General features: G+C 39.6%; 1 protein-coding gene and 1 long non-coding RNA gene across 3 annotated transcripts in view; one reads left to right on the top strand and one right to left on the bottom strand.

The window, feature by feature from the left end:
- The window catches only part of GRAMD2B (GRAM domain containing 2B), a 48,568-nt gene that overhangs the window by 22,343 nt on the left and 1,598 nt on the right, over nucleotides 1–24,627 (bottom strand). The gene's annotated exons all lie outside the window — the stretch shown is intronic.
- On the top strand, nucleotides 1–24,627 carry LOC128503697 (uncharacterized). Its single transcript, XR_008355281.1, has 3 exons — nucleotides 1–138; nucleotides 493–629; nucleotides 24,584–24,627. It is a non-coding gene; the product is annotated as an uncharacterized LOC128503697 (long non-coding RNA).

The raw sequence follows: 24,627 nt of genomic DNA on the forward strand, positions 1-24,627 counted from the left end.
GTGTAAGGTTGTCTTGAAAAAATTCTCCAAGATAGAATGACATGTCAATGCATTAATAAACTACGATTTAATTAAAGTTAAAATCCTGCAACTGGTTTATTCTTTGGATTCTTTGTATTTATTGCCGACAGCACCAAGGTAACATTACATAAACTGTATGTGTAAACTTTGTACTTTGTCATCTTAACTTACTGTTTTCTTGTTTACATTTTTTTACATCAAGCTTTTTTTATATACTTACTCTCTTGTGGTCTTTTTTTCCTTTTGTTATAGTCTTTCTTCCTTCTTTGGTAATTTCTTTTTTACATGTCACTTTTCTAACATCTTTTCCTCGCCTTTTTTCCCCATATTCTTTCTCTTTTTGCTTTTCTCCTGCGTTTTTGCTTTTTACATTTTTCATCCTCTTTCTATCTTCTATTCTGCCCCCCCCGTATATACACACACAGTATTTAATGCATTACCACTTCTCTGTATGTTTCTTGTTGCCTGTAGCTCCCCTGCTGAGTGGCGTTGCTATCAGGTGCCGTGAGGTGCAGCAATTATCCTCCCTCATTAAGGACCTGGTCGGATCATTGCTTCCTCCTCCTATAAGACATACTGGTACAGAAGGAGTAGAGGGCCCTGCTTTTGTGAGCTTACATTATATTAGAAGGTTGCAGGGCAATGCATTATTATCCTCTCCATTTAGTTTTCCCTTCTTTATTATCAAGAGGCACTTCAGTGACACCAGGCAGCCTCCTCAACTTTCTAAATATAATAATATACATTCACGGATGCCACACTCCTAATTGCTAGTGAATATAGGGTACTTTATCTAGCTGTCCACAGCCATTTGTGATGCCCGTGCTATAATTAGTGATTCTGTGGCTAAATGCCCTTAAAACATACTCCAGAGTTTTTAGGGTTATCCAAGCCAGGCAACGCATTAACAGCAGTGTTCTTCAGCCCTTTTTTCTACGACCCAATCCAATAATATGGTGTATGACCCTATGTGTAACATGAATTTATTTCCAGTATCAACTCCTTATGATGTGTATGAAATGTAATCGTGAAACATGTCCACATACCTTTGGTCATACAGTGTACCTTAAGACATGATTAATAGCAAGAGAGTTGGTTCTTTACAAAAAGTAATGTAAGTAGGTAGTGGCTAAAAGAAAATGGTTATGGTAATCTAATTTAAAAAAAAGAAAGTATTGCGTAAATAATATCTGGCTAATCATCTGATTTGGAGAGGCTCTTCAAAAGCAAATACATTGCCAGAGGTGAGTAAAGAAGGAAGGGTAGTGACCTACGCATGCTAAGCAGTTATGATGACAGATAACCTAACAGATAATGGCAGGCATGTGACAGCTATCAGCAGAGGGTAAATATAGAAATTATGTCATAAATTGATAACAAACACCTACATCTATAAAACCTCATAAGTAGAACACTGCTAGCCTTGATCAATGGAACAAAGGAGAAGTGCACAGAAATCATTCTACAGCATGGATAATTGCGTTTTCCACTTTCAGGAACTAATTGCATGCAGTAAATGCCTGATGCTATAAACAACTGTGTAAATGTGTTGCTTTATCCTGTATGGGCTTACTTTATTGATGATTGTAGGAGGACATTTGCTTTGTGCCCTGAATGAGGCATATTGTGACATTTCGAGAAAAGTCTTGTGGTATAATGCCAGTTTGCTATTTATAAACTGTGGAAATAACGAGTTCCGCAGTGAGTTAACCGAGCAATCACTGCCGTTTTTCCCTTCAGAAATTGGTATTTTCTTTCTGGCATCTGCTGACTGACATCACACAAGGAAGAATTGTCATACAGGCTTTCACTACATGTGAATTCAGTATGTGTGGAGTTCCTGGTCCATGGCTTAGGCATACCAGCCTGATAGATAGGTTAATGCACCCAATTAGGAAACTTGAGGGTCTTAGTAACTCATTAGGGTATTTGACATAGGAACACTATTTGGGGTACAAGGAGAATAGGAGGACTAATAATTATAGCAATCATTTTTATAGACTAAGACCAACTGACCTCACAGTTCCTTTGGATGCCATATTTATCATATTAAGGTGTCATTTTACATGTTTATTGTTCAAATTTGGTATTTTGTTTTTGAGACAGTCATGTAAAGCTGGAGGAGAGAGGTTCACGTATAACTAGAAACAATGGGAATTCAAAGAAGGCTGGAGGATGGTATATGACCGATAAATATGATAGGGAAATAAAGTTTGGAGAACACATGTTAAAGAGCACCGGGAATGCAGTATGTATTGGATGGGAGGTAGCTGAAGAAGTGAAGATGCAACAACTACATGTAGGACCACTTTAGTGCACCTCAAGCGATCATGCAGTGTTATCTAGCTGCCAGAAAGCTATTAAAAGTAGACTTGGGCACCAGGGGGCTCTTCGTGTTCGTCTTCGTGCTCGTCTTCGGGGGAAAAAAAATCTTCGTATTCCGCGAATATTCGCCCGTTCCTGTCTTCTCTTCGGGCGAATATTCGTTTTTTCTTCGTTTTTTCCGGTTAAGGGGTTAATACGGGGTTAACGCAGCTCTGGCGTCAGTACTTTAAATGTGTGTATCAGCAACTCCATTGGTCGCCAGCAGGGGGCCTCCTGCTGGTGACCAATGATCACAGAACCATATATAGCTAATATATTCTATGGCAGAATATTATGCTACTCAATGTAAAACCAACAGAGGGCAGCATTCTGTCCGATGATATATTAGCCATATGTGGTAGTGTGTTCATTTTCATTTATTAATTATTTAAATAAAATATATTCCCATGATCCGCTGGTCTCCCCACTGCAACAGTTAAATGTCCGCACTCGCGGACATTAATTTTGTCGAACTTACAAACTCTTTTTTTCTATTTATTTTGGTTTTTTTTGTATTAAACTGTTAGACGAAAGGATCATGGGAATAAATGCAAATGAGCACACGGCCCCATATGGCTAATATATCTTTGGACAGAATGCTGCCCTCTGTTGGTTTTACATTAAGTAGCATATGTTTGAAATCCAAAGTTATTCTGCTACTCGACGTAAAACCAACAGAGGGCAGCATTCTGTCCAAAGATATATTAGCCATAGTCTAACAGTTTAATACAAAAAAAAAAAAAAAAAAATAAATAGAAAAAAAGAGTTTGGAAGTTCGACAAAATTAATGTCCGCGAGTGCGGACATTTAACTGTTGCAGCGGGGAGACCAGCGGATCATGGAAATATATTTTATTTAAATAATTAATAAATGAAAATGAACACATTGCCACATATGGCTAATATATCTTCGGACACAATGCTGCCCTCTGTTGGTTTTACGTTGAGTAGCAGAATAACTTTGGATTTCAAGCATATGCTACTTAATGTAAAACCAACAGAGGGCAGCATTCTGTCCGAAGTTATAGTAAGCTATTTATACTAAGTTAAATGTCCGTACCGGCGACTTTGTTGGTCGCTGGCACTGACATTTAACTGACACAGTGGGGAGACCACTGGTGTCCCTGCTGTGTCAGTTAAATGTCCGTACCAGTGACTTTGTTGGTCACTGGCACGGACTTTTAAGTTAACTGGTGCAGCAGGGTCCCAGGTTGCTTTTTTTTTCTGCCTAGCAACTAGTGGTAAGGGGCCGTGCGAGTGAGCCTATTGGTCGCTTGCACAGCCCTTTACCCTACAGATTTCTGCTCCCGTTATCCAACGCAGCATTGCAGGGGTTAACGGGAGCGGAAATCAGGAATTAAAAAGGCTGTGCAAGTGAGCCTATTGGTCACCTGCAGGGTCTTCCTCTGGCATCAACCAATTGTTTGATGCCAGAGGAAGACCCTGCAGGTGACCAATAGGCTCACTCACACTGCCCTGTAACCCCTGACGACGAACCTTCTGATTTCCACTTCAGTCAACTCCCGCGATGCTGTGAAGATAAGGTAAGTTAGATGGGGGAGGGACCGGGTAGATTAGTAGACGAAGGCGAAGATTCTTCGTGTGTGAGTCTTCGTCTTCGCCTACGTTTTACCTGCACTGTCTTCTCTTCTTCATGTCTTCGGAACGAACACGAAAACGCACTCTTCGTGTTCGTTTTCATGTTCGCCCGAAGACGAATGCACAAGTCTAATTAAAAGGCAAGCAAATTAGGATGTCATGTGAAAGGTATTTAAGTGGCTTCTGAAATTGATTAGACTCACTTCATGTATTATTGCATGCTGCATAGTCAAATCACATTTGTATCATTGCTGCACGTGCACTTTATTGATCAATAATTATAAAAAGGTTATTTATATTTTTTAAAACTCCATGCATATGTTTGCCACTACTGTATCTGATCAAATTGCACCCCCATGTATCCAGGTTTTTGCTGGACAGTCCAGGTCAAGCAGGGGGATCATGGACCTGGTGGGAAAATCATCTTATCTCCCCTGACCAGCTTAGGGAGCTGTAAAAATCAATGGATGAAATCATTTTAGCTTTCACATGGCCACCTTGCGACACTCTAACAAGGTGGCTCTTTGGGTATGTTCGGTAGTCTTCATCATGTCCCCTCCTGGTGTCATTCACACCAATTTCTGGACCAGTCTCCTAGCCTCTAACCTCACTCCATACCTGGGGACTTGTGGGCTCCGGCTACCCAGAGCCTTTCCTTGCGGGACACTGACATCAGTGGGAAGTCCTGCTGACATTGCTGAAAACACCCTCATTTAAAGGAGAAATGGGCTGGGAGTGGGATGTGTCAGGACCCTGCGACTCAGAGGGATCTCCTGGATTTCTCTGGACCAAACCCGAAGAGTTCCCAGGTATGCCTCCCTCACCCTAACACAGATGTGATGATTTAGAGACTTGAAAAGTTGGGGGGATATGGAATTATCATCTTCATAGCTGGCTATAAAAGCTAGATTTAGTTTTTATAAGATTTTAAACAGGGCTATATATCAAATGTGAGTCTTGAACTGCAGCGAGTTACTGGGTTTGACTGCCACTATCTGTATTCTGCAATGTTCCCCTTGATGTTCAGTCCTGGGATACAAGAATAGAAAACGTCATATATCTAGGTCCTACACAAATTCACTTTTGTAAATGGAGGTCATTAACAGAAACAGAGACTATTTAAGCCTGGACAACTAGAGGAACGAGAAAACGCCAAGTTCGTTATATGCCAAGAATATCTGGTTTGCTAGGAATGTGGAGTGTTTTATGCAATATACAACATTGCATCACGCTATATTCATACACTGCGGTGACATCACAGGGTGTGAACTGTAATGTCACAAGGCAATTTTTTTACTACTTTATAGTAGCACACAAGTCATTTTTTTACATTCCCAATGTACTAAAGCTGTAGTCCCCGGCCATTCAGGGCTTATGTGTGAAATAGATTGCCATGTTAGAGGTCATAGTCTAAAACTAGAGGGTCAGAGGCTCAGATGTAATGTAATGTAAGGAGGTTATACTTTACTAAGAGAGTGATAGATAAATGGAACAGTCTCCCAGCAGTAGAGGTGGTGGCTAATACAGTATGGGAATTTCAATGACAAGTAGGGCTTTCTTTAGAAATGTTATTATATAAAAACCATCATTTAGAATGAAAAAAATAAAAAAAATGAGAAATTAAGAAACAAAACTCCTCAAACACTCGGTATTTTCCTCTGAGTACAGCAATAATGGGTATGGTATTTTTGATGTTGTGAGGTAAATTTGGAACATGCGCATTTCAGTTTTCAAACTTGGAATTTTGACAAATCACTTTACTAGGCCCATGTCCTATTTGCATGACGGTGAGCGCTGCTCCTCCGGTTCTCCTGGTCAAGACCCAAATCCTCCAGGTCACGGGAGCGGGGTCTTGACACGCCCCGCTCCCTGCCCATTTTTTCTTTTAAATGGGGGTGTTTCCCCCGACGTCAGCGGGAACTCCCCCAACGTCACCGGGACCGCCCACCAACGCCAGTGCGCAATCCTGGCCGCATCCCACAAGGGAAGGCTCCGGGTAGCCGGAGCCGAGACGTTCCCAGGTATGCCTATTTGAGACACAGAAGTATATTTAAAGTTAACCCCACAAAACTTTACATTCCCTAAAAGCACACCCCAGATCTAATGGGAACATAGAATTTTTAGGTTGTGTTCTAGCTTTTCACCCTTCAGTCATTAATTTGGGATGAATGCTGCACACAGGGCTACCTTGAACAAGAAAGACAACACAAAAAAGTATTTCATACTTCTGCTGAGCACATAGATACCATATATGTGTTGTATGTCATATTTACACAGTTACATGAGACCCCGCAAATCATGAGAGTGCAAAAAGGTTTTTTTTACAGATGAATAAGGAAGGTGCACCTCATGCTTTTTGAGGTAAAACTATAACTTAGCACCAAAATATCATAAAAAGCCATATAGTCCCTTAAAAGCACATCACTGGAGACTTTCAAAGACACCCACTTTTCTAGGTGGCCCACTGCAGACACAAATCTAATGCAAACACAGAATTTGGGTTTTCTCTCTCTCTACGTTTTCACGTACCAGGCACGTTTTGTAAGGGATGCTGCACACAGAGATACCTGGGACAGTAAAGAAAACAGAAAAATAAAATATCCCACTTCTCCAGAACACATAGATACCAGGTGTGGTATGTCAGCATTACACGGTCACAAGAGACCCCCCCCCAAAAAAAGCACACATCATGCTTTTGGGGGTGATCAACTTCCCATAAACAACAAAATAATCCCAACCAAATCTATATTTCCCAAAAGCAGGAAGTCAGAGGACCTCAAAGACACCCCACTTACCTTTCCAAGTAGGCCATGTATATATATACATATATCTTTATATTCTAGTAGTGGAAGACCCTGCAAGGGCAAGGAGTTGAACTGCATAGAAACATTTCATGTTTTTGAGAAATATGTACTGAACCAGGAATGAGTTTTGTCTTATAAGTTTGACTCTTCTAAAAGCTTCACACCTACACGTGATTAAAATGTTGTAGTTTATTTAACATGAGAAACGCACAGTGAATTAAACATTATTACAGTCAGGCTTGGGAGGAAATTTATGAGATTTGCCACTAGTCAAGACATGCATATATCCCACTGTAATCACAACCCTAAGAATGTTGAATAACATAGACAACAAAGTGTGATAGTGTTTGAATAGGTTTACCTGTGGTGAATCCCCTCTTGGGAGGATTTTACATTTTAGCTCACTTCTGCCATTACATAGTATACTGCCCATTTTAGAAATTGAAATCCAAGTCAAATTTCTTCTGCAGGAGGAAACCAACAATCCCAGTCATATAGGAGCATAGAATTTGACAGCAGATAAGAACCATTCATCCCACCTATCCTGCCCATTTTTACTGATATAAGAATCAGGCGTTAGACAGTCCTTGACCTTGTCTTAGTTTCAGTAGTGTTGAATTGCACGTTTAAATTCCCTTGTATTCGCCTCTACCACTTCTGATGGGAAGCTATTCCATTTATTTGTTATACTATGCAATTGTCAAGTAGCTCCATCTAGTGCTGTGTTTGTTACAAACCGGTATTATCTCTTGTTAAAGGTAATGCATTAATGCTTTCTATTTACCTACCCACTGAGTCAGGTGTGGTATGCAGCTCAAATATTTAATGCTGGACATCAGGGGTAAGGCCATCTTTATACCCCTCAGCTTAAATGTATATATTTCAAGGGCAAGTAGGCATTCCTTTATGGACATTCATATATGTTAACTCATCATCTGGTGTTGATAAAACTCTCCGGGTGAGCTTCTTCTTTCTTTGGCCAGGGGAATGAGGATTGGCCATGCTGACACCCTACCCACTTCCCTCTCTCTATATTATGTCTGTGGATAGACCCAACCCTAAGCGTGGCAATCTCTGCTCCTTCAGGAAGTCAGTCCACCGGAAGAGGGAGAGCTCCTGATAGCTTATCCTGGGATGTTCCCAGGTATGAGTGTAAGAAAGGCTTAATGATCTCAATATGTGTAGCTTGTCTGAAGGATGAGAGATGTGATAGAAACAATTTAACTCCAAAAATAATTTAGTAAAGTACAAAATGTGTAATATTCCAGGAGAGATGGTAAAGATTAACATATTGAGAGAATTTAAATATGCAGGGGATTGGCATAAGGTTATCCTGAGTATGTACCAAATAAGGGGTTTACAGCTGGAAAATGTAGACAGACTAGATGCTCCAAATGGCCTTGCCATCAAATTTGAACTTCTGTTCTATACTGATTCATTACATTAAAAATAATGCCCACACACACATACATATCCATGCTCACATACACATCCATGCTCACATACACATCCATGCTCATGCACACATATAGGTACACATTCATGCTGGAAGAAGTTATCACTTGGCATTGCATAATGCATAGTGGGCATGCTCAAACCTCCTGCAAATTTGCAGGTTTACTTATGCGCATACACTCCATAGTGAGCTGTCTCAGAAAATAGACATAGTTGGTTACTTCTTCAAAGTGGTCCTAAGGATAGCATGGGAACCACTGCATGCATTGTGAGGAAAGAGGGGGTGTTACCTGGTCACAATGACTTTGTGGCATCCCTAAGATCCATGCAAGGGAGCAGGCAATGTATATGATTATCAGGAGACTTTGCCAATATACATATACATACGCTGTAACCTTTGTGTGAATTTTGCACATCAACCCTGTTTTCATGAGGTGTGTAGATTATGTATCTAGCTATTATAATAGTAAAAGGTAGACTTCAGCTGCACGTGTCACCAAAAAGTAGCAATTCTCTAAATATTGTTTTATGTATTTATCTTTCCAAAATCCTATAAATCTAAGGTGAAAGAAACATGTCCCTTCTTTGCTTAATGGAAAATTGGGTCTTGTGACTGCAATATTGTAGATGTCACTGTCATTTGGAAAAAATGTTAACAAGGCCTTGTATTTGCACAATTCCCCATGCGTAGGTTTAACACCTGTTGCAAATAACCTGTATCATAATTATGTGCTTTTAAATGTGGCTTTCTGTTTGGTTCTTGAAGCACCTGGCAAAAACACCACACACAAAGGAGACACAGTTCACTCATATAATCCATATGCAGTCAACCTTATGATATTTACATAAAGACATTATCTTAACAGCCATCAAAGGAACATCAATGACAAAAATGTCTTACCTTGTACATTTTAAAGGGTTTCTATAGGGCCTATGTTCATATTTACTTTATTTACAACCAAATGGTTACCAACATAATCAAATGAAAATACCATGTTTTTATCCTTTAATACATATAATGCTTCTATCTGGGAGCGGTATCATATAGATAAGTCCAATTTTGCATCTCCAATACAAAGAAGACTGATTAAATGCATATGACAGCTGAGATATATGCATTTCCCCTTTCCCCATTCCCAACTATTTCTATCCAGTCAGCTCCAGTGCAAAACCTCTCAGCAGGGTGTAATGCATGCTATCCCTTTACGTGTTGCAGTAAAATCATAGCCATGGACTAACATGGTGAGCCATCCTCTACAAGAACATTTGAACAAGGCACATCTAAAAAAAATAAGGTACAATGGTAGTTAATATACGATATTTTTTCATAAATCGTGTAATAAAAACTGTAATATTAAGTTCTTACTAGGCACCACCAGGCACAAAGACTACTGCTAAAAAAATAAAAATGTGTTGGCAATATTATACTGGGAGGAACAGTATTAGGTATAGATAATGCTCAACTAAATGTACAATGACCTTTCTACATCTCTGGCATTTGTTCATTGTGCTTTCCACCCTCTACTGGATTGCCTCAAGGCTTGGTTATTCTCTAGGTAACCCTCCTCTCTTGGAAAAAGTAATCTCTTCTTTGGGTTTCCAGTGCCACCTCTATACTAACAAGAGGCTAATCTACCCTTTCTCTCCTGAACCTTTCCATTCTCCTCTAATTGCATCACTAACTGTCCTTCTGTAATTGCATCCTAGGTGGCATCCTACTACCTACATCTTAACATCTCAAAGAGTTAGCACCTCATTATTCCCTATCTCCTCTATCCCGAGCTCTTAATATCTCTATCACTGTTAAGAATTCTACAATTTACCCAACAGCCCAATACTTGGCTCCCCACTCTTTCCTTAACCCCAATCATCCAAATATTCACCCGCTGCCTTCATCTGCAAAATATCTACCTAATCCTTCCTTTCCTCACACAAGGGACTATTAAATTACTAATTCATTGCCGTGTGATATTCAGTTTGGATTACTGCAACCACTTGATAACTGGCCTCCCCAATTCCACTACTCTAAAACATTCTGAACATAATTTGCAAGACTAATGTTCTTATACCTTTGCCTTTCATCTGTTGCCCCATTGTGTCAGTACATCCACTGTCTCCCAATTCATTTTAGAACATGACACAGAAGCACAATATATGTGATCTTTTCTCTAAAAGCAATCCTAACCATCTTCTTTGCTCTGTCCATAACTTACTCTTCAAGCATTATCATGTCTTCCCAGTTGTGTACCCAGGATTTAATCTGTGCTGTACTTATTCTCTGAAATTCCCTAACTCATTTTGTCAGATGGAGATAAAAGGGAAGAAAAGGACAGGAGGATATAGTTTATGTTAAGCCCAGCAGTATATACTAGCTCAGACCTACAGTGCTGCAGAATATGATGGTATTATATTGATCCATAAATAATAACAACATGACTCCCAAATGTCCCGATTTGCGCAGTAATGTCCCCATTTTAACACTCAATCACGTGGTCCCGAAATCGTTCTCCGAAGTACACCAGAGAATGCATACTGCATATGTGCAGAATTGTACGCACATGCAGAGCTGTCAGGGATGCTTCCTCAGATGCTTCGCCCCTGGCATCCCGATTTGCCAGGCATAGAAGTTACGGGAAAAGGGTCCCTCTGGTGCAAAGCTGGGGGCAGGTACCCCTATAAGACAGTCATACACCATGCGTGTGCCTCTGCTCTATGTGCCAGTAACCAGTCCTCTGGTTGTTCTTCTGAACTCTCTGTGTGGAATGGTGACAGGGGAGGTAGGACCTAGGGGGTGGCTGGGGTGCTGCCCAGTACAGCACCTGACTGTAATCTGCAACTTATTAGAAAAATAATGTTTTTATATCATCGCACACACTAATAAATTGAACCTATAGGCAAATGCCTACAGGGCCATAAGAACGACTCTAATATTGATATTGCGATATGTTTAAACAGATAAGCTGAATTAAATACGTTTGAAAAAGTGGAATTAAGTTGAAGATTCACAGATCTTTCCAGCCACAACTGTGCTTGGAAAAGTATGAGAGAAGTACATATGGCGTGTATATGCAATGAAGGCATACCATACACATGGTCCAGTAATGTAGCAACCCCGATACCTGATACCTCATATGCTTTTCACTGTTGGCCAAAATATAGTATGACACACTGAAAAAAGTACCGGTATATAGTGAAATACCGTATTTGCTCGATTATAAGACGAGGTTTTTTTCAGAGCGAATGCTCTGAAAAATACCCCTCGTCTTATAATCGAGGTCGTCTTATAATCAGACCTCAAATAGGGGGCATAAGGCATTTCTGGAGGCAGAGTGCTCTGTGAAATGCCTTTTAACCCCCTTAATGCCACTCTGGCTCCAGAAATGCCTTTTAACCCTCTAAATGCCAGAGTGGCATATAGGGGTATAAGGCATTTCTGGAGGCAGAGTGGCACATAGGGGGTCAAAAGGCATATCATGGGGCACAGGGGCATATAGGGTTAAAAGGCATCTCATGGGGCACAGTGGCATTTAGCGGATTAAAAGGCATATCATGGGGCACAGTGGCATATAGGGGGTATAAGGCATTTCTGGGGCAGATGTGCATAACTGGGGGGCAGGTTGGAAAATAGAAGGAAATAAAACCAAAATATTTTTCTCAATCATAGCTTTTATTAAAAAAAAATAGTTTAGATGAATTAACATTTACTGGTAAAACTTTTTTCCTATAGGGTTGTCTTATATTCAGGCTTTTTCTTTTTTTCCTAAATTAATATTCAGATTTGGGGGGTCGTCTTATAATTAGGGTCGTCTTATAATCGAGCAAATACGGTACTACATTTTATTAAAAAATGCCTCTAGTGGACTGTTTGCGAACTTGTACATAAAACAAATTCTGGCTCTATTTTTGTTATAGACAAATTGTTATGAAATGCATAATAATATTATTTACAGACAACACTCAACAGATATAAACATTATAAACAGAACAAACAAAAAAACAACAAGCAAATACCTATGACATAACCAAAGAGAGCAAACAAACATATGTGTGTGATTGTTAATAGTCAGTCAGCTGGAATGCAGATGAACGCATCCTGTTGCTTTGTTATATGATATAAGATTTGCCTGCTGTTCCATCATTGATATGACCTTTGTAGAGTAATGTATGGAAAATAGGAATGACAAAGGTAACTAAGGTTAGATTACATAATTAACTGGAAAATGTGCTTGCACAACAAGATAATAATACCAGGAGCAGACAAGATGTTGTTTTAACCCACTAAGTGCCACTTCACATCTTTGTGACATTAAAAGCATTAGAGGTTACCAGTGGCGTCTCCAGCTTTCATATTTACGGGGGGGGGGGGGCATGGGGGGACAGGGACCAAAGTAGGGGGGGCAATTATGAAATGCTACATATACACTCTATGTGTGTATATATACCGGTGTATATATATATATATATATATATATATATATATATATACACACACATTAGACATGCATTTTTAACTACATAATATGTACTTATCTCTTTGAAGTAAAGACCTTGATTGAAATATGATTCAATAAAAATAACAGCTGAACTAGCAGTTGTTTTTCATTCTTTAATATTGAACCCTACTGCCAATATATACTAATATTATACCCTGCTGCCGATATATATAAATATTAGACCCTGCTGCCAATATATATAAATATTAGCCCCTGCTGCCGATGTATATAAATATTAGCCCCTGCTTCCGATATATATTAATATCATACCCTGCTGCTGATATGTATAAATATTAGACCCTGTTGCCAATATGAATATAAATATAAGACGCTGCTGCCAATATATAAAAAAAAATATATTAGCCCCTGCTGCCAATATATATAAATATTAGCCCCTGCTGCCAATATGTATTAATATTAGCCCCTGCTGCCAATATAAATATAAATATTAGACCCTGCTGCGAATATATATAAATAAAAAAAATATTTGCCAAACTAACTGCAGATCAGGGGAAGACTGTGAGAGTCAGTACAGTCTTCCCTCCTTCTGACTGCACTGTGACATTAAGAGGTCCTCTCCCCCGTAATCATCCCCAGAGTCTCTTTGTCCCCTCATTTGCTAAACCACACCTCTCTTTTACTTACTCCCTGTAGTTCAGGTATAGAACAAATAAACAACACATGGAAACAGCACGTGCAACTGAATAAGACATAAAAACCCTGTATTTGCACGTATACATAGCTGGAAACATAGGATAGCAGATATAGATCAACAGAATAACACAAAACCCAGCTTTGCAGTTATAGATCAATTGGAATTCACATAAAAACTCAGCATTAAAGGTATAGATAAAACCCTATAAATTACAGGTATAGATCACAGGTTGCACACCCTAAAGGGCAGCTTTGGCATCCACATTGCCAACATAGAACCTGACCATCACCTTAATAGGACGTACCATCTTTGTCCCCAAACAGCCTAGCATGAGTCAACATTGTCCCCAAATAGCCCAGAGTACAACATCTTTGTCACCAAACAGCCTGCTCTGTGCCATCTTTGCTCCATAAACACGCTACCTGTGCCATCTTTGTCCCCAATGCTTAAACACCCTGCTTATACCCTGTTTGCCTTTTTGACAAATCAATTATCAATGATTCACACAAACACTTTTACAGTCACTCACTAATTCACTTTATTTCACACAAATCATTCACACAATCATTTATTCTCTCACTGATTCACACAACGCATCCACCCATTAATCCATTCATTATCTCTCTCATCTGACTCTTTCAATATTTTTGCTACCCTCCTTTCTCACTATCTGCCCCCTCTCCCTCCCTTCTCACTATCTGTCCCCCTCTCCCTCCCTTCTCACTATCTACCCCCTTCTCCCTCCCTTTTCACTATCTACCCCCACCCCTCCCTTCTCACTATCTACCCCCTCCCTTCTCACTATCTACCCCCTCTCCCTCCCTTCTCCCTATCTACTTCTTCTTACTCCCTTCTCTCTATCTATAACTCCTCACCCCAACTCCTTATGTACCCCCTCCTCACTATCTACCCTCTCTCCCCATCTCACTATCTACCCTCTCTCCCCACTTCTCCCTATCTACCCATTCTCACTCCCTTCTCCCTATCTACCCCTTCTCACTCCCTTCTTCCTATCTCCCCCGTCTCACTCCCTTCTCCCTATCTACCCCCTCCTCACTATCTACCCTCTCTCCCCCATCTCACTATTTACCCTCTCTCCCCCTTCTCACTATACACCGTCTCCCCCCTTTGAAGTTCACTTACCTTGTAGAAGTTCTGCGGTGGGAGCGTGAGGCCCTTGTCTCACTGCACTGCCGCGACCAAGACAGAGGAGACCGGAGGAGAGTGAGAGGCGCCGAACGGTTGCTGAAAACTTATTCCTGAGCGACTGCTCGGCGCCTCACTCTCTACTCCGCGTCTATCATGGTCGCACGAAAAAAAGGTGTTGTTTCAATTGGGGGGCACAGCGTGATGTAGGGGGGGCATGGCCCCCCTGCCGACGCCACTGGAGGTTACTTAGTCTCCTTTGGATAAACTATACACAAAAACAAAACTTTTACATACATAATTAAAGGGACATTCCAGCCATCATATCCACTTTAATGCGTGGCCATTTCTAACCTTTGTTTTGCCCGTTCTTCAAATGCATGGCAGGATTAAGCAAAATCGCCACATATGCAATTGCCATTTTCCACCCCCCAACTTAATGCCACGCAGAAGATGTGTTTGGCTGAAGATATAATCACCTCCAATCCGCTGTAGTGCTGGCTTGATGAATGCTGCATGCAGGGGACTATTCAGATCCATTAGTGCAAAGGTTTGCCGATGATTCAATGGCAGAACTTTCCTGTTACTGATTAAATGCAGGCAACCAATAGATTCGCTCGCACTGCCCTTTAACTCCTGACGGCATGGGGAGACCATTGTCTTTAACTCTTGGAGCGGGGAGACCAGTGATCTCCCCCTCGGCCACGTTGCGGCACCAGGATTTTAAAAGTCTGTACAAGTGACTCTATTGGTCACCAGCAGGGGGCTCGTCTGCCATCAAAATTTAAAGTGCACTTCATTGGTTGATGGCAGAGGAGGCCCCTGCCGATGACCAATAGAGTTGCTCGTATGGACCTTTAAAATCATGGTGCCAAAGCTGCTGCGTAATATGTACCGGGTAAACCCCGCATTAACCCCTTCTAAAAAAAACTAAGAAAAAAAACGAACACGAAGAATGTAATACGAAGATTTTTTTCCCCACGAAGACGAACGCGAAGATGAAAACAAAGATTTGGCCGGCACCCAAGTCTAGTTACTAGCGGGAATGTCAACTAGTGTGTTCCCCCAAACTAAACTGTTTTATGAAACAACTGGCATTGGGTAATTCTCCATTTTCTGTTAAACTACAGTTCCTAATCTTGTTGAGGAACATGGGTGATGTAGCTGATTTTTTTTCTACAAGCATTTAAAAAGCACAGTTTACTGCCCCAAACAGCTTCACCCAACATGCATGAGTGTTTACTGTCCCTGAGAGCTCCCCTAAGGAAGAATTCATACTCAAGTCTGTGAGCATTGTTCCAAAAGAAAAAACCTTACATGAAGTAGAAGCTGCAAGACTGCAGCTGGCCTCCACCTTGATGGCTCAACAATTATTGCCATTACACTGTATATTCTGACTCATATTTGCCCTTGATATTAATTACAATTTAATTTGGAAACAATCCATTTACCGCCTTATCACCTTCAGATATTATATGATTTGCTGGTGAAATCAGCTTTACAAAAATAGAAGCATTGTAGTAATTATCTCAATGGAAAAAATGTGGAATGGAATATTCATAGAACAGATTCACATAAATTCATTCTTAACTCATCAAATTCTCTGCAATGGAAAAGTTTATAGTCATTCTTTAAAACCAGAATGACTCAGTTAAATGTTGATGACTCAACTGGCTAAACTTTATTCTGCTGAGTGCAAGAATTCAGGTACTAAATATACCGTATGTATTTTTTTTAATTCTGCCATTAAGAAGAAGAATAAATCATTTCATTTTAACTTGATTTTATTTTAAAATAATTCCCTTTAAAAGGAGACACACTAGTTACATCCATAGATGAATCTGAATGGTGTAAACTTAATACATTTTCAGCATTGTCCTAGGTGTAAACCAGGGTAGAGCCCTCTTTGTGCCGCATTCCTTCTTCTTAACACAGGGATGTGGCGCCACATCCTACACTCTGCTTTTTAAGGACGTGTGCACGCTACTGAGGTTGTGCCCACTTGGCACAGTCCTCCATGCAGCTAATGGGCAGGTTGCCATGATCAACGATCTCCCTTTTAGCTGGTGCGTTGAGCAGTGACACTATAGGTAGAATGATTAAACCTAGGCCAGAATATGCCACTGAGAGAGGTGAAGAGTGATGCTGCTTTACTTTGGAAGACTATAATCACTTTCTCAGAGTCTGTTCAAAGACATTTGTATTTATTAGGCAATACTTATTTCATGTGAATGATGCTTTGAGTGCATATTGAAATCAGTTTTTATAAAGATGTGGGTATCGCAACATCAGGAGCCTAATCATATAATATGCTATGCGAATGTTCCTTGTAGAACTCTAGCCTTCCCAGGGTGTATAAATCTAGTCCTGGAAATCCACGGGTGGTGATGCTAGTTGCTCTGCATACATTCAACATTGTAGAAGATAAATAAATGTGTTCTTTTTGAGATACAGTTTCAAAATGTCTATTGACTGCAATATAACCTGTTTCATACCGACCAATAATGTGATTTAAATCAAGCAGCAGCCCATAATGCCCATAGTGTTGCCTGCTCCAAAAATCCTGATACAAGTAACAGGTTGGTAAATTTCCTCCTTAATGTTTGCTTTTGAAAATTAGGGACATGTTGTCAACAAATCTGTGTTCCAAAAAAAAAAAAAATACAACAACACTATGTTGAAATGGGTAAGTATATATTGCTATTACACACCGGTCAAAGTAAAGATAGGAACCTAGAACTTGACTGCAGATAAGCAGCATTCACCATATCTAGTCTAGATACAATAAAAAGCCTCAAACTGCCTACCATATGCATGTTTACATTAGCTCACTGTATTAACTAAAGATTGTATCATATGAAATATATTTTTTTTCACATAAGATCTGACAAATCACTTTTTTTGCATCTTATATTAGCCCATTGAAATGATAGTTAACAGGAAGTACCCTGGGCATTTAAGACCGAGCAGCCCATTTTTATTTATTTTTTGTTAAACCAAATTCTGACAAATGTAATATACCATTTCTTGTTGTCTATTAGTTATATTTCAGCATACTTTTGTCACTGTAATCAATTAGCATTACATAAATATATAATAAATGAATCATAACGTCATGCAATTTATAAAGTGCTATATCTTTAATAAACGATTCAAAACAGTAATTAATCTTTGACCATTTAGTTGGTACTTAGAAAAAAAAATAGTGGCAGTGTGGTACTCCTTGGGCCTTGGCTGGTCAGATCACCCTCATGATGAGTGAGTCTGTCAGTCACAGACTCACAGCACAGCAGGGAAGAAACTCAGACCTCAGACCACCCCAACTGAATTGTCGAGCTCAGCCAATCCTCTAGGCGGAGCAATGTGACTAAAAAAAAGTCATCATACATGGGACCCCTGAAGCCACAATTTAGTGCCACTAATCCTTTTTTAATAAGATACGCAGGTTGAAATAGAGTAAATAACACAATACCTTTACTTTTGCTCTCACTGATTTCTGGGCCTAGAATGTTTTGTCCTCTGAAGTGACTACAAATTCAGGAGGGCGTTTTATCTCTGGATAAGTAAAAATTAAATAGTTCAATTTTATTTAAGGGCCAGAAAACAGATGACTAAATACACCAGGACAGGCTGTGCCACCCAGACACACACAACAGGACAGGCACTGCCACACCGACACCCAAACACACACACACCAGGACAGGCCCTGCCACACTGACACCCAAACACACACACCAGGACAGACCCTTCCACACCGACACCCAAACACCCAAACAACAGGACTGGCTCTGCAACACTGCCACCCAAACCCAGACACCAGGACAGGCTCTGCCACACTGACACCCGCATCCGGAGGGCTTCCACGGATGGTTTCCCTTTGGTACTGATTTATGTGAAGGCCGCAGCTGGCCCTCTTGTGTATTGATGCCGCCAGCCCCAATGTGTATTAGTTCAATCCAGAGAGCCCCCCATTGTGTATTTATGCTCCCAGCCAGTCCCACATTGTATATTTATCCCACCAGACAGCCCCACTTTAGTATAAATCAATACTAAAGTAATGTGATGCCCCAGCCAGCACCCGCTTGTGAATTAATGCCCCCACACCCTTGCGTATTGCTCCCAGCCAGCCCCAAAACACTGGCACATTGATTGCTACATTTTTATTACTATAAATCCGTGTGACACATCACATCAATGGACTTTTATTTATACAGATTTTTTTAAAAATACAACTACAATTATTTCTAATTTGAGAGACAATGGGATGGAAAGGATATCAATTAGACCAAATATTAAATGTAACTAACGTACATATATATTAAATGTAACAGTACAGACTGTCACATGACATTCTTTTCATCTAGGATTGGTCTTAACAAAATCTGCCAGGTGGAGAGGCTTAATAAATGTATTCATTTACAGTATCTGTTATCTGGAAAAAATGGCAAATCTGGTTTATATCTGTCCAACAACAATAATGTCACTGCTATCTATGATTGTGTCCTCTTTTCACTATGTTGCCTATTTCCAGTAATTGCCCACCATGTACCACTCTAGATTCTCACTTGTCTGGGGTACCGAAAGCAGTTTCCATTTTCTTATACATATGGCTGCTACATGATACCCTTCTTTGCTCATTATTTGACAGATATAACAACAAACAATTTCGGAATTGTCTGCAGAGATATGTTGCTTCTTAGTAGTCATGGATCAGCTGTGATACCATGAAAAGACATGCAGATAAAATCCATTACAGGTAAATATGTTCATGCAAGATAGGGAAAAAGTCATGGTAAGCAACAAATGATGTGCTTTGATTAGAGACAAGGACTGGAACCTCCTCATAGGTCTGCCTGGGGACTGTGATTACTTTACTGGCACTACATCATAAGAAGACATTTCACAGTTTAGCTATGTGATACAAAAAAACAACAACTTTGAGTACTCGTGCAAGTATAGCCCAAATCATATATTTTAAAGCAAACATGTGTATTGTGTTTGATAGCATATCTCGAGGGCCAGCCCAAGACATAGTGCCGCCTGGGGCGAAGTTTGAAATGACGCCCCCCTCCCCGCCGACGCCACTGATCATTATCTACCCTTCCTCTCCCTACCTTATCATTATCTACCCTACCCCCCCCTTTGTCCTGCAGCGAGAATCTCCCTGCTCTGCCGCGGTGGGCGCTGCTTCACTGCTGAGCGCCGGAAATGACATCATATTCATTCCGGCGCTCAGCGTTACAAGCTGGCACCGAGACTGAGCTAGATAAGCGAAAACCCCTCGGCACCCCTCTTTCTCCTCTGCTTAAAAAAAAAATGGTGCTTGGGGTGGCAAAGTGCCGCCTGGGGCAATTGCCCCACTCTGCTCCATGGCAGGGCTGGCCCTGCATATCTGTAATGTAATCAATTATTTCAGCTAGGTGTGAACCATTGGGAATGTGGGGCATGGCTTAGTGTCTGTGCCTCTGTAAAAGTTTTATTATATCTATATATATATATATATATATATAAATATATATATTATTTAACCCCCTCACTCATCTGTACAACTAGGCTCACAGTTCAGGTGCCCCAATGTTAGGTTAAACCTGGATTTGGAATGCATGCAAGCTGACACCAGAGGTAGTGGCTAAAATGCATGCTATACTGTGAAATGTTTATTAATGGAAATAACTTTATGAATAACATGTTTTCAGTGCATGATATCACTGGTTTCTATTATTTGCTACTTGGGCTATTTTGAAAGAAATGGCATGTATTAGATACCCCTAATAGATCAAAAAATCTAATGCTTGTGGAAATATCATCTGCTTGAAGGAAGGCCCTGAAAGAGAAGGTCTTCTGCCTATAACAATCACATTTCTTTAGTTTGAGCCTTAAGCTACTTTATGCTTACAGATTTCTACAGGAAATCTATCTCATACTACAAATACAGGTCAAAAGGTCAAGGCAGACAAAGATCTTTCAAGGTCAATGAGCAACCTGGGTCAGAGAGAGAATAATCAAAGTTAGTTATTAAGCCAAGGTCAAAACTGAGTTGTTGAACAGGAAAATAGCACACCTCAAGAAACCTGGGTAACAACACGGGTATGGAGGAACAGACTGTATCAATATTATTAATAACAAAAGGCACACCTACAGTGACACAGGGCTGGGGAGAGCCACACCAAGATGCCATTGAAATAACACCCAACACTGACCCAAAGTGAGGAAGCCAGGCATTCGAGGTAAATCCTTGTCTCATAGTAACACAAGATTTTTTCATGAGATTATTAACTATGACCATGGTATTTTAAGAGCATTTAGACAGTTTGGGTTTTAACATTGGACAGGGGATTCCTGGGATCATACAAGTTAGGTTTAGGCCCAAACTAACTAACCAAACTTAATGACTGTAAAGACACACCGCTGCTATATACATTTGCCATGACTACTACATAACTTTACAAAATAGATTACACACACTTTGTGTTTCTGCTCCTTAGCCATACTTTAATATCTCCTGTAGAACCGTTTCAGCATGCAACGTCAACATGGGAATTAGGACTATCAGACTTTAGGTACATATAACATTTATGGCTCTCATGGGATTTCAACGCAATGACATGAGTTTTTTTATAATACATAATTAGGGAAAAAATCTGGCACATACTGCATGACAAATGATAAAAATATCCAAGCGACACAATATATTAAGACACATCTATCATTTCATACTGCCCATTGGAAATATTTATATATATATATTATATATTTATAATTAGTACTAACAATGGCATATCTAGTGCATTTGACACCAGTATTTCTTTGCCTCCCTCCCAGTAAATAAGAAATACACTCACTGAAATACTATACAATTACACACACTCCCTCTCTCCCTGCCCACTAACTCCAGACTCACCCTTGAAAACATACACTGGCACACACACTAGTGCTAATAGTCTGCTCTAATACACATGCTTAGACCATTTGCTCACACACACTCACTCTAACACCATACACATATTACCTGCTTCCTCTCTCCCTCTCTCACCTTCCCCAAATCCTCCCTCTCCTCCTCCTTTCCCTCTAAAACCTTCTCCTCCTCTTTTGCTCCCTCTCTCACCTTATCCTCTTTTGTTTTCTCTATCTCCTCCTCTTCCACCCTCAAGAAGTCTTCAAGCTTCTGTGCAAATATGTTTTATGTTAACACTCTCACACACTCCTCCCTCTCACCATTACAGCTCTTCCTCTAATTGCTCTCCATCACAGATCTCCTGCTCTTACAGCTTTCGCTCTCTTGATACAAACAAGTGCAGAAGAGAGGACGTCACCACAAGGGCCGTCCTTATGCCTTCACGTGAACTGAGGGCAATATGGCTGCACTTGCGGTGACGTCCTCTTCCTCGACTGGAAGATGGAGGAGGATGTCACTGCAGCGCCGCCATTTGGGAGGAAGTTGGCGCCGGGTTACGTCCATGCAGATGCAGATGAAAAAGCAAGATAGCAGATTAAGGATTGAAAATAGAATAGAGACGGGACAAGATAAAGACAATGCGGAAGTGGATCTTTATGGCAGAGAAGGTAGGGAAACATTCTCAAGAGTGTGAGAAAGAAAGTGAATGTGAATGAGTGTGGACCCACTGATTTCAGATGAAAATTCAATTCCAAAATAATGCCCCAGCGGGGACAAGGGTAAGTTACGACTACAAATAAACCAATCCCGTTCCCGGGATCAAAAAATACCCTTATTATAACCCCACCCTAAAACATAACTTTTATTAATATGTTTATTAAAAGGTATAACCAAAAAAAGATTTTTAAAAACACCAGTGTCACCAGTCCCACCATAAAAGGTATACGTCACAGTAACATAAGCTGTGTAACACTAATATTAGGTTATACATACTGTTGATGGCTGCAGTCCTAACAACAGAAATAATTCAATTATGACCAGTGACAGAGGCTAATTAAAAACTCAGACAAGTAGCCCTCCTGACATGTTTCGCTCCTCAGAGCTTCATCAGAGGTCTGGGCTAATGGCTAAATCTTTTTTTGGTTATACCTTTTAATAAACATATTAATAAAAGTTATGTTTTAGGGTGGGGTTATAATAAGGGTATTTTTTGATCCCGGGAACGGGATTGGTTTATTTGCAGATGAAAATTCTGAGCTGTTTGCTTTTGTTCAATTCGTGGGGAGGTCTGGCCTCGTTTTCGAGGCTTCGTACAGATTGCTAAATTTACCAAAATTCTGTAAATTTGCAATGCAAATTGCCTAGTTTGAAAAAGTCTAGTTTGCATGCTAAAAATGATGAGGAATTATTTTCAAAGGAGGAGAACAAGAGGTCATAATCTAAAATTATAGGGACAGAGGTATGGATGTAATGTAAGGAAGCTTTACTTTACTGAGGAGGCTGGTCCACTTACCTACACTCAGACAAAGGACTGATACCTGGGAACCTGACCTGATGTTGGTGGGTGATCCCAGTGAAGTTGCAGGACACACCACTTTTAAGGGGAAAATGGAGGTGAGTGGGGCATGTCAAAACACCACTTCTGTGACCCCAAATTGTCCGGTGGTGACCTGGGGACTCTGAAATTTCTCCCATGGTCCATGGGCAAAACTTGGAGAGCTTCCAGGTATGCTGATTAAGGTTTGAGTCTTTAAAGCAGGAAAAATTAGTACACTAGAAGCACTATGATACTTTTGTAAAATGTAGATGTCGATGTATTTGAAACATTTGAATTCCCCCCCTTAAACAGGGATACTTGGGTATGTTAAAAATGGAAGATAAAAAAATCTCATTTTTTCAGAATGAATCAGAGAACAGAAACAACAAAGCAGAAGTTATGTAAAGTATACAAAACATCTAAAAATCAAAATACTTGGATAGGAGAACAGCAAGTATAAAGTTGTAAATTATTATTATTAATCACCAACAATTTATGCAGCTCTTCTTACAGTACATACATTCAAAGGGTATAACAAAACTAGACTAATACAAACACTGGTTTAAAATGGCCCTGTTTTCAAGAATATTCCAGGGTTATATGAGGTCCCTGGTAAAAAAAAAAAAAAGGCACGTGTGGACCGTACATTAATTAAATCAACATTTCATGCAATTTCCTATACAGGAATAGTAACCAAAATGTAAATATAAAAATTACAAGCACAATCTATAGCTAACAAGTAAAGTCAATGTCTTAACGTTTATGTTTCTCTGAACAAAGTAATATTGATTATATGACATTCATGACCAAATATCAGTGCTTATTATGAACAAAGCCGCTCGTTGTGAATGACCTTTAGCACAATATATTTCTTTTGTTTATTATTTGTTTTTCTTATAACTTTATCTATAATGTACAACAGAATAATAGTCTCACAATGCAAATAATTCAGCATTGCCTAGGCAGGAATATTTCCTAAAACTCTTTATGTGACTCATTTAAACGGAATTAGTTTGATTAATATATCTATTTCGACCATTTCAGTGAAGATTGCATCAATATCACACATTGATGAATTATCAATTAATTCATTTATAACATGGAGTTTTACTACACCAAAATTACATTTAAGAAAACAAAACATTTACTGGGCCCTTGATGTCAATAGATCAGCCAAGAGGTAATATTTCACTTTGGAAAACTATATGAAACCTAAGTAAACTTGAATGTGAACCAAATAATACATTTGATTAAAAGTTTCTTTAACAATATAACATTATTCCCTTATAGCATTGTTCAACTTTTGTTGTGTACAAGGTCATGTACAGTTAAATATCTAGTGTAATATATTGTAAAACAATTTTTTTTAGATGATGCAATCACTGCTTAAGGTTTTATATATATATATATATATATATATATATATATATATATATATATAAATATATATATATATATACGGTTAAGGTTATATATAATATGAACTGATCTTTGTCAAATGATTCATACTGTTGAGTATAAAGGTACTTAGTCCACTTTTATTGTTTTAGCTATATCACCTTTACAGTTCACAGTATTAAAACTGCGATAATGCATTTATATCTTCTCATTGCAGATCACACATTTAGAACAATATATCAGGCGTAAACTACTTGGAGG

Source organism: Spea bombifrons, chromosome 1 (genome assembly GCF_027358695.1).
Source record: "Spea bombifrons isolate aSpeBom1 chromosome 1, aSpeBom1.2.pri, whole genome shotgun sequence".
NCBI classification, from domain to species: Eukaryota; Metazoa; Chordata; class Amphibia; order Anura; family Pelobatidae; genus Spea; species Spea bombifrons.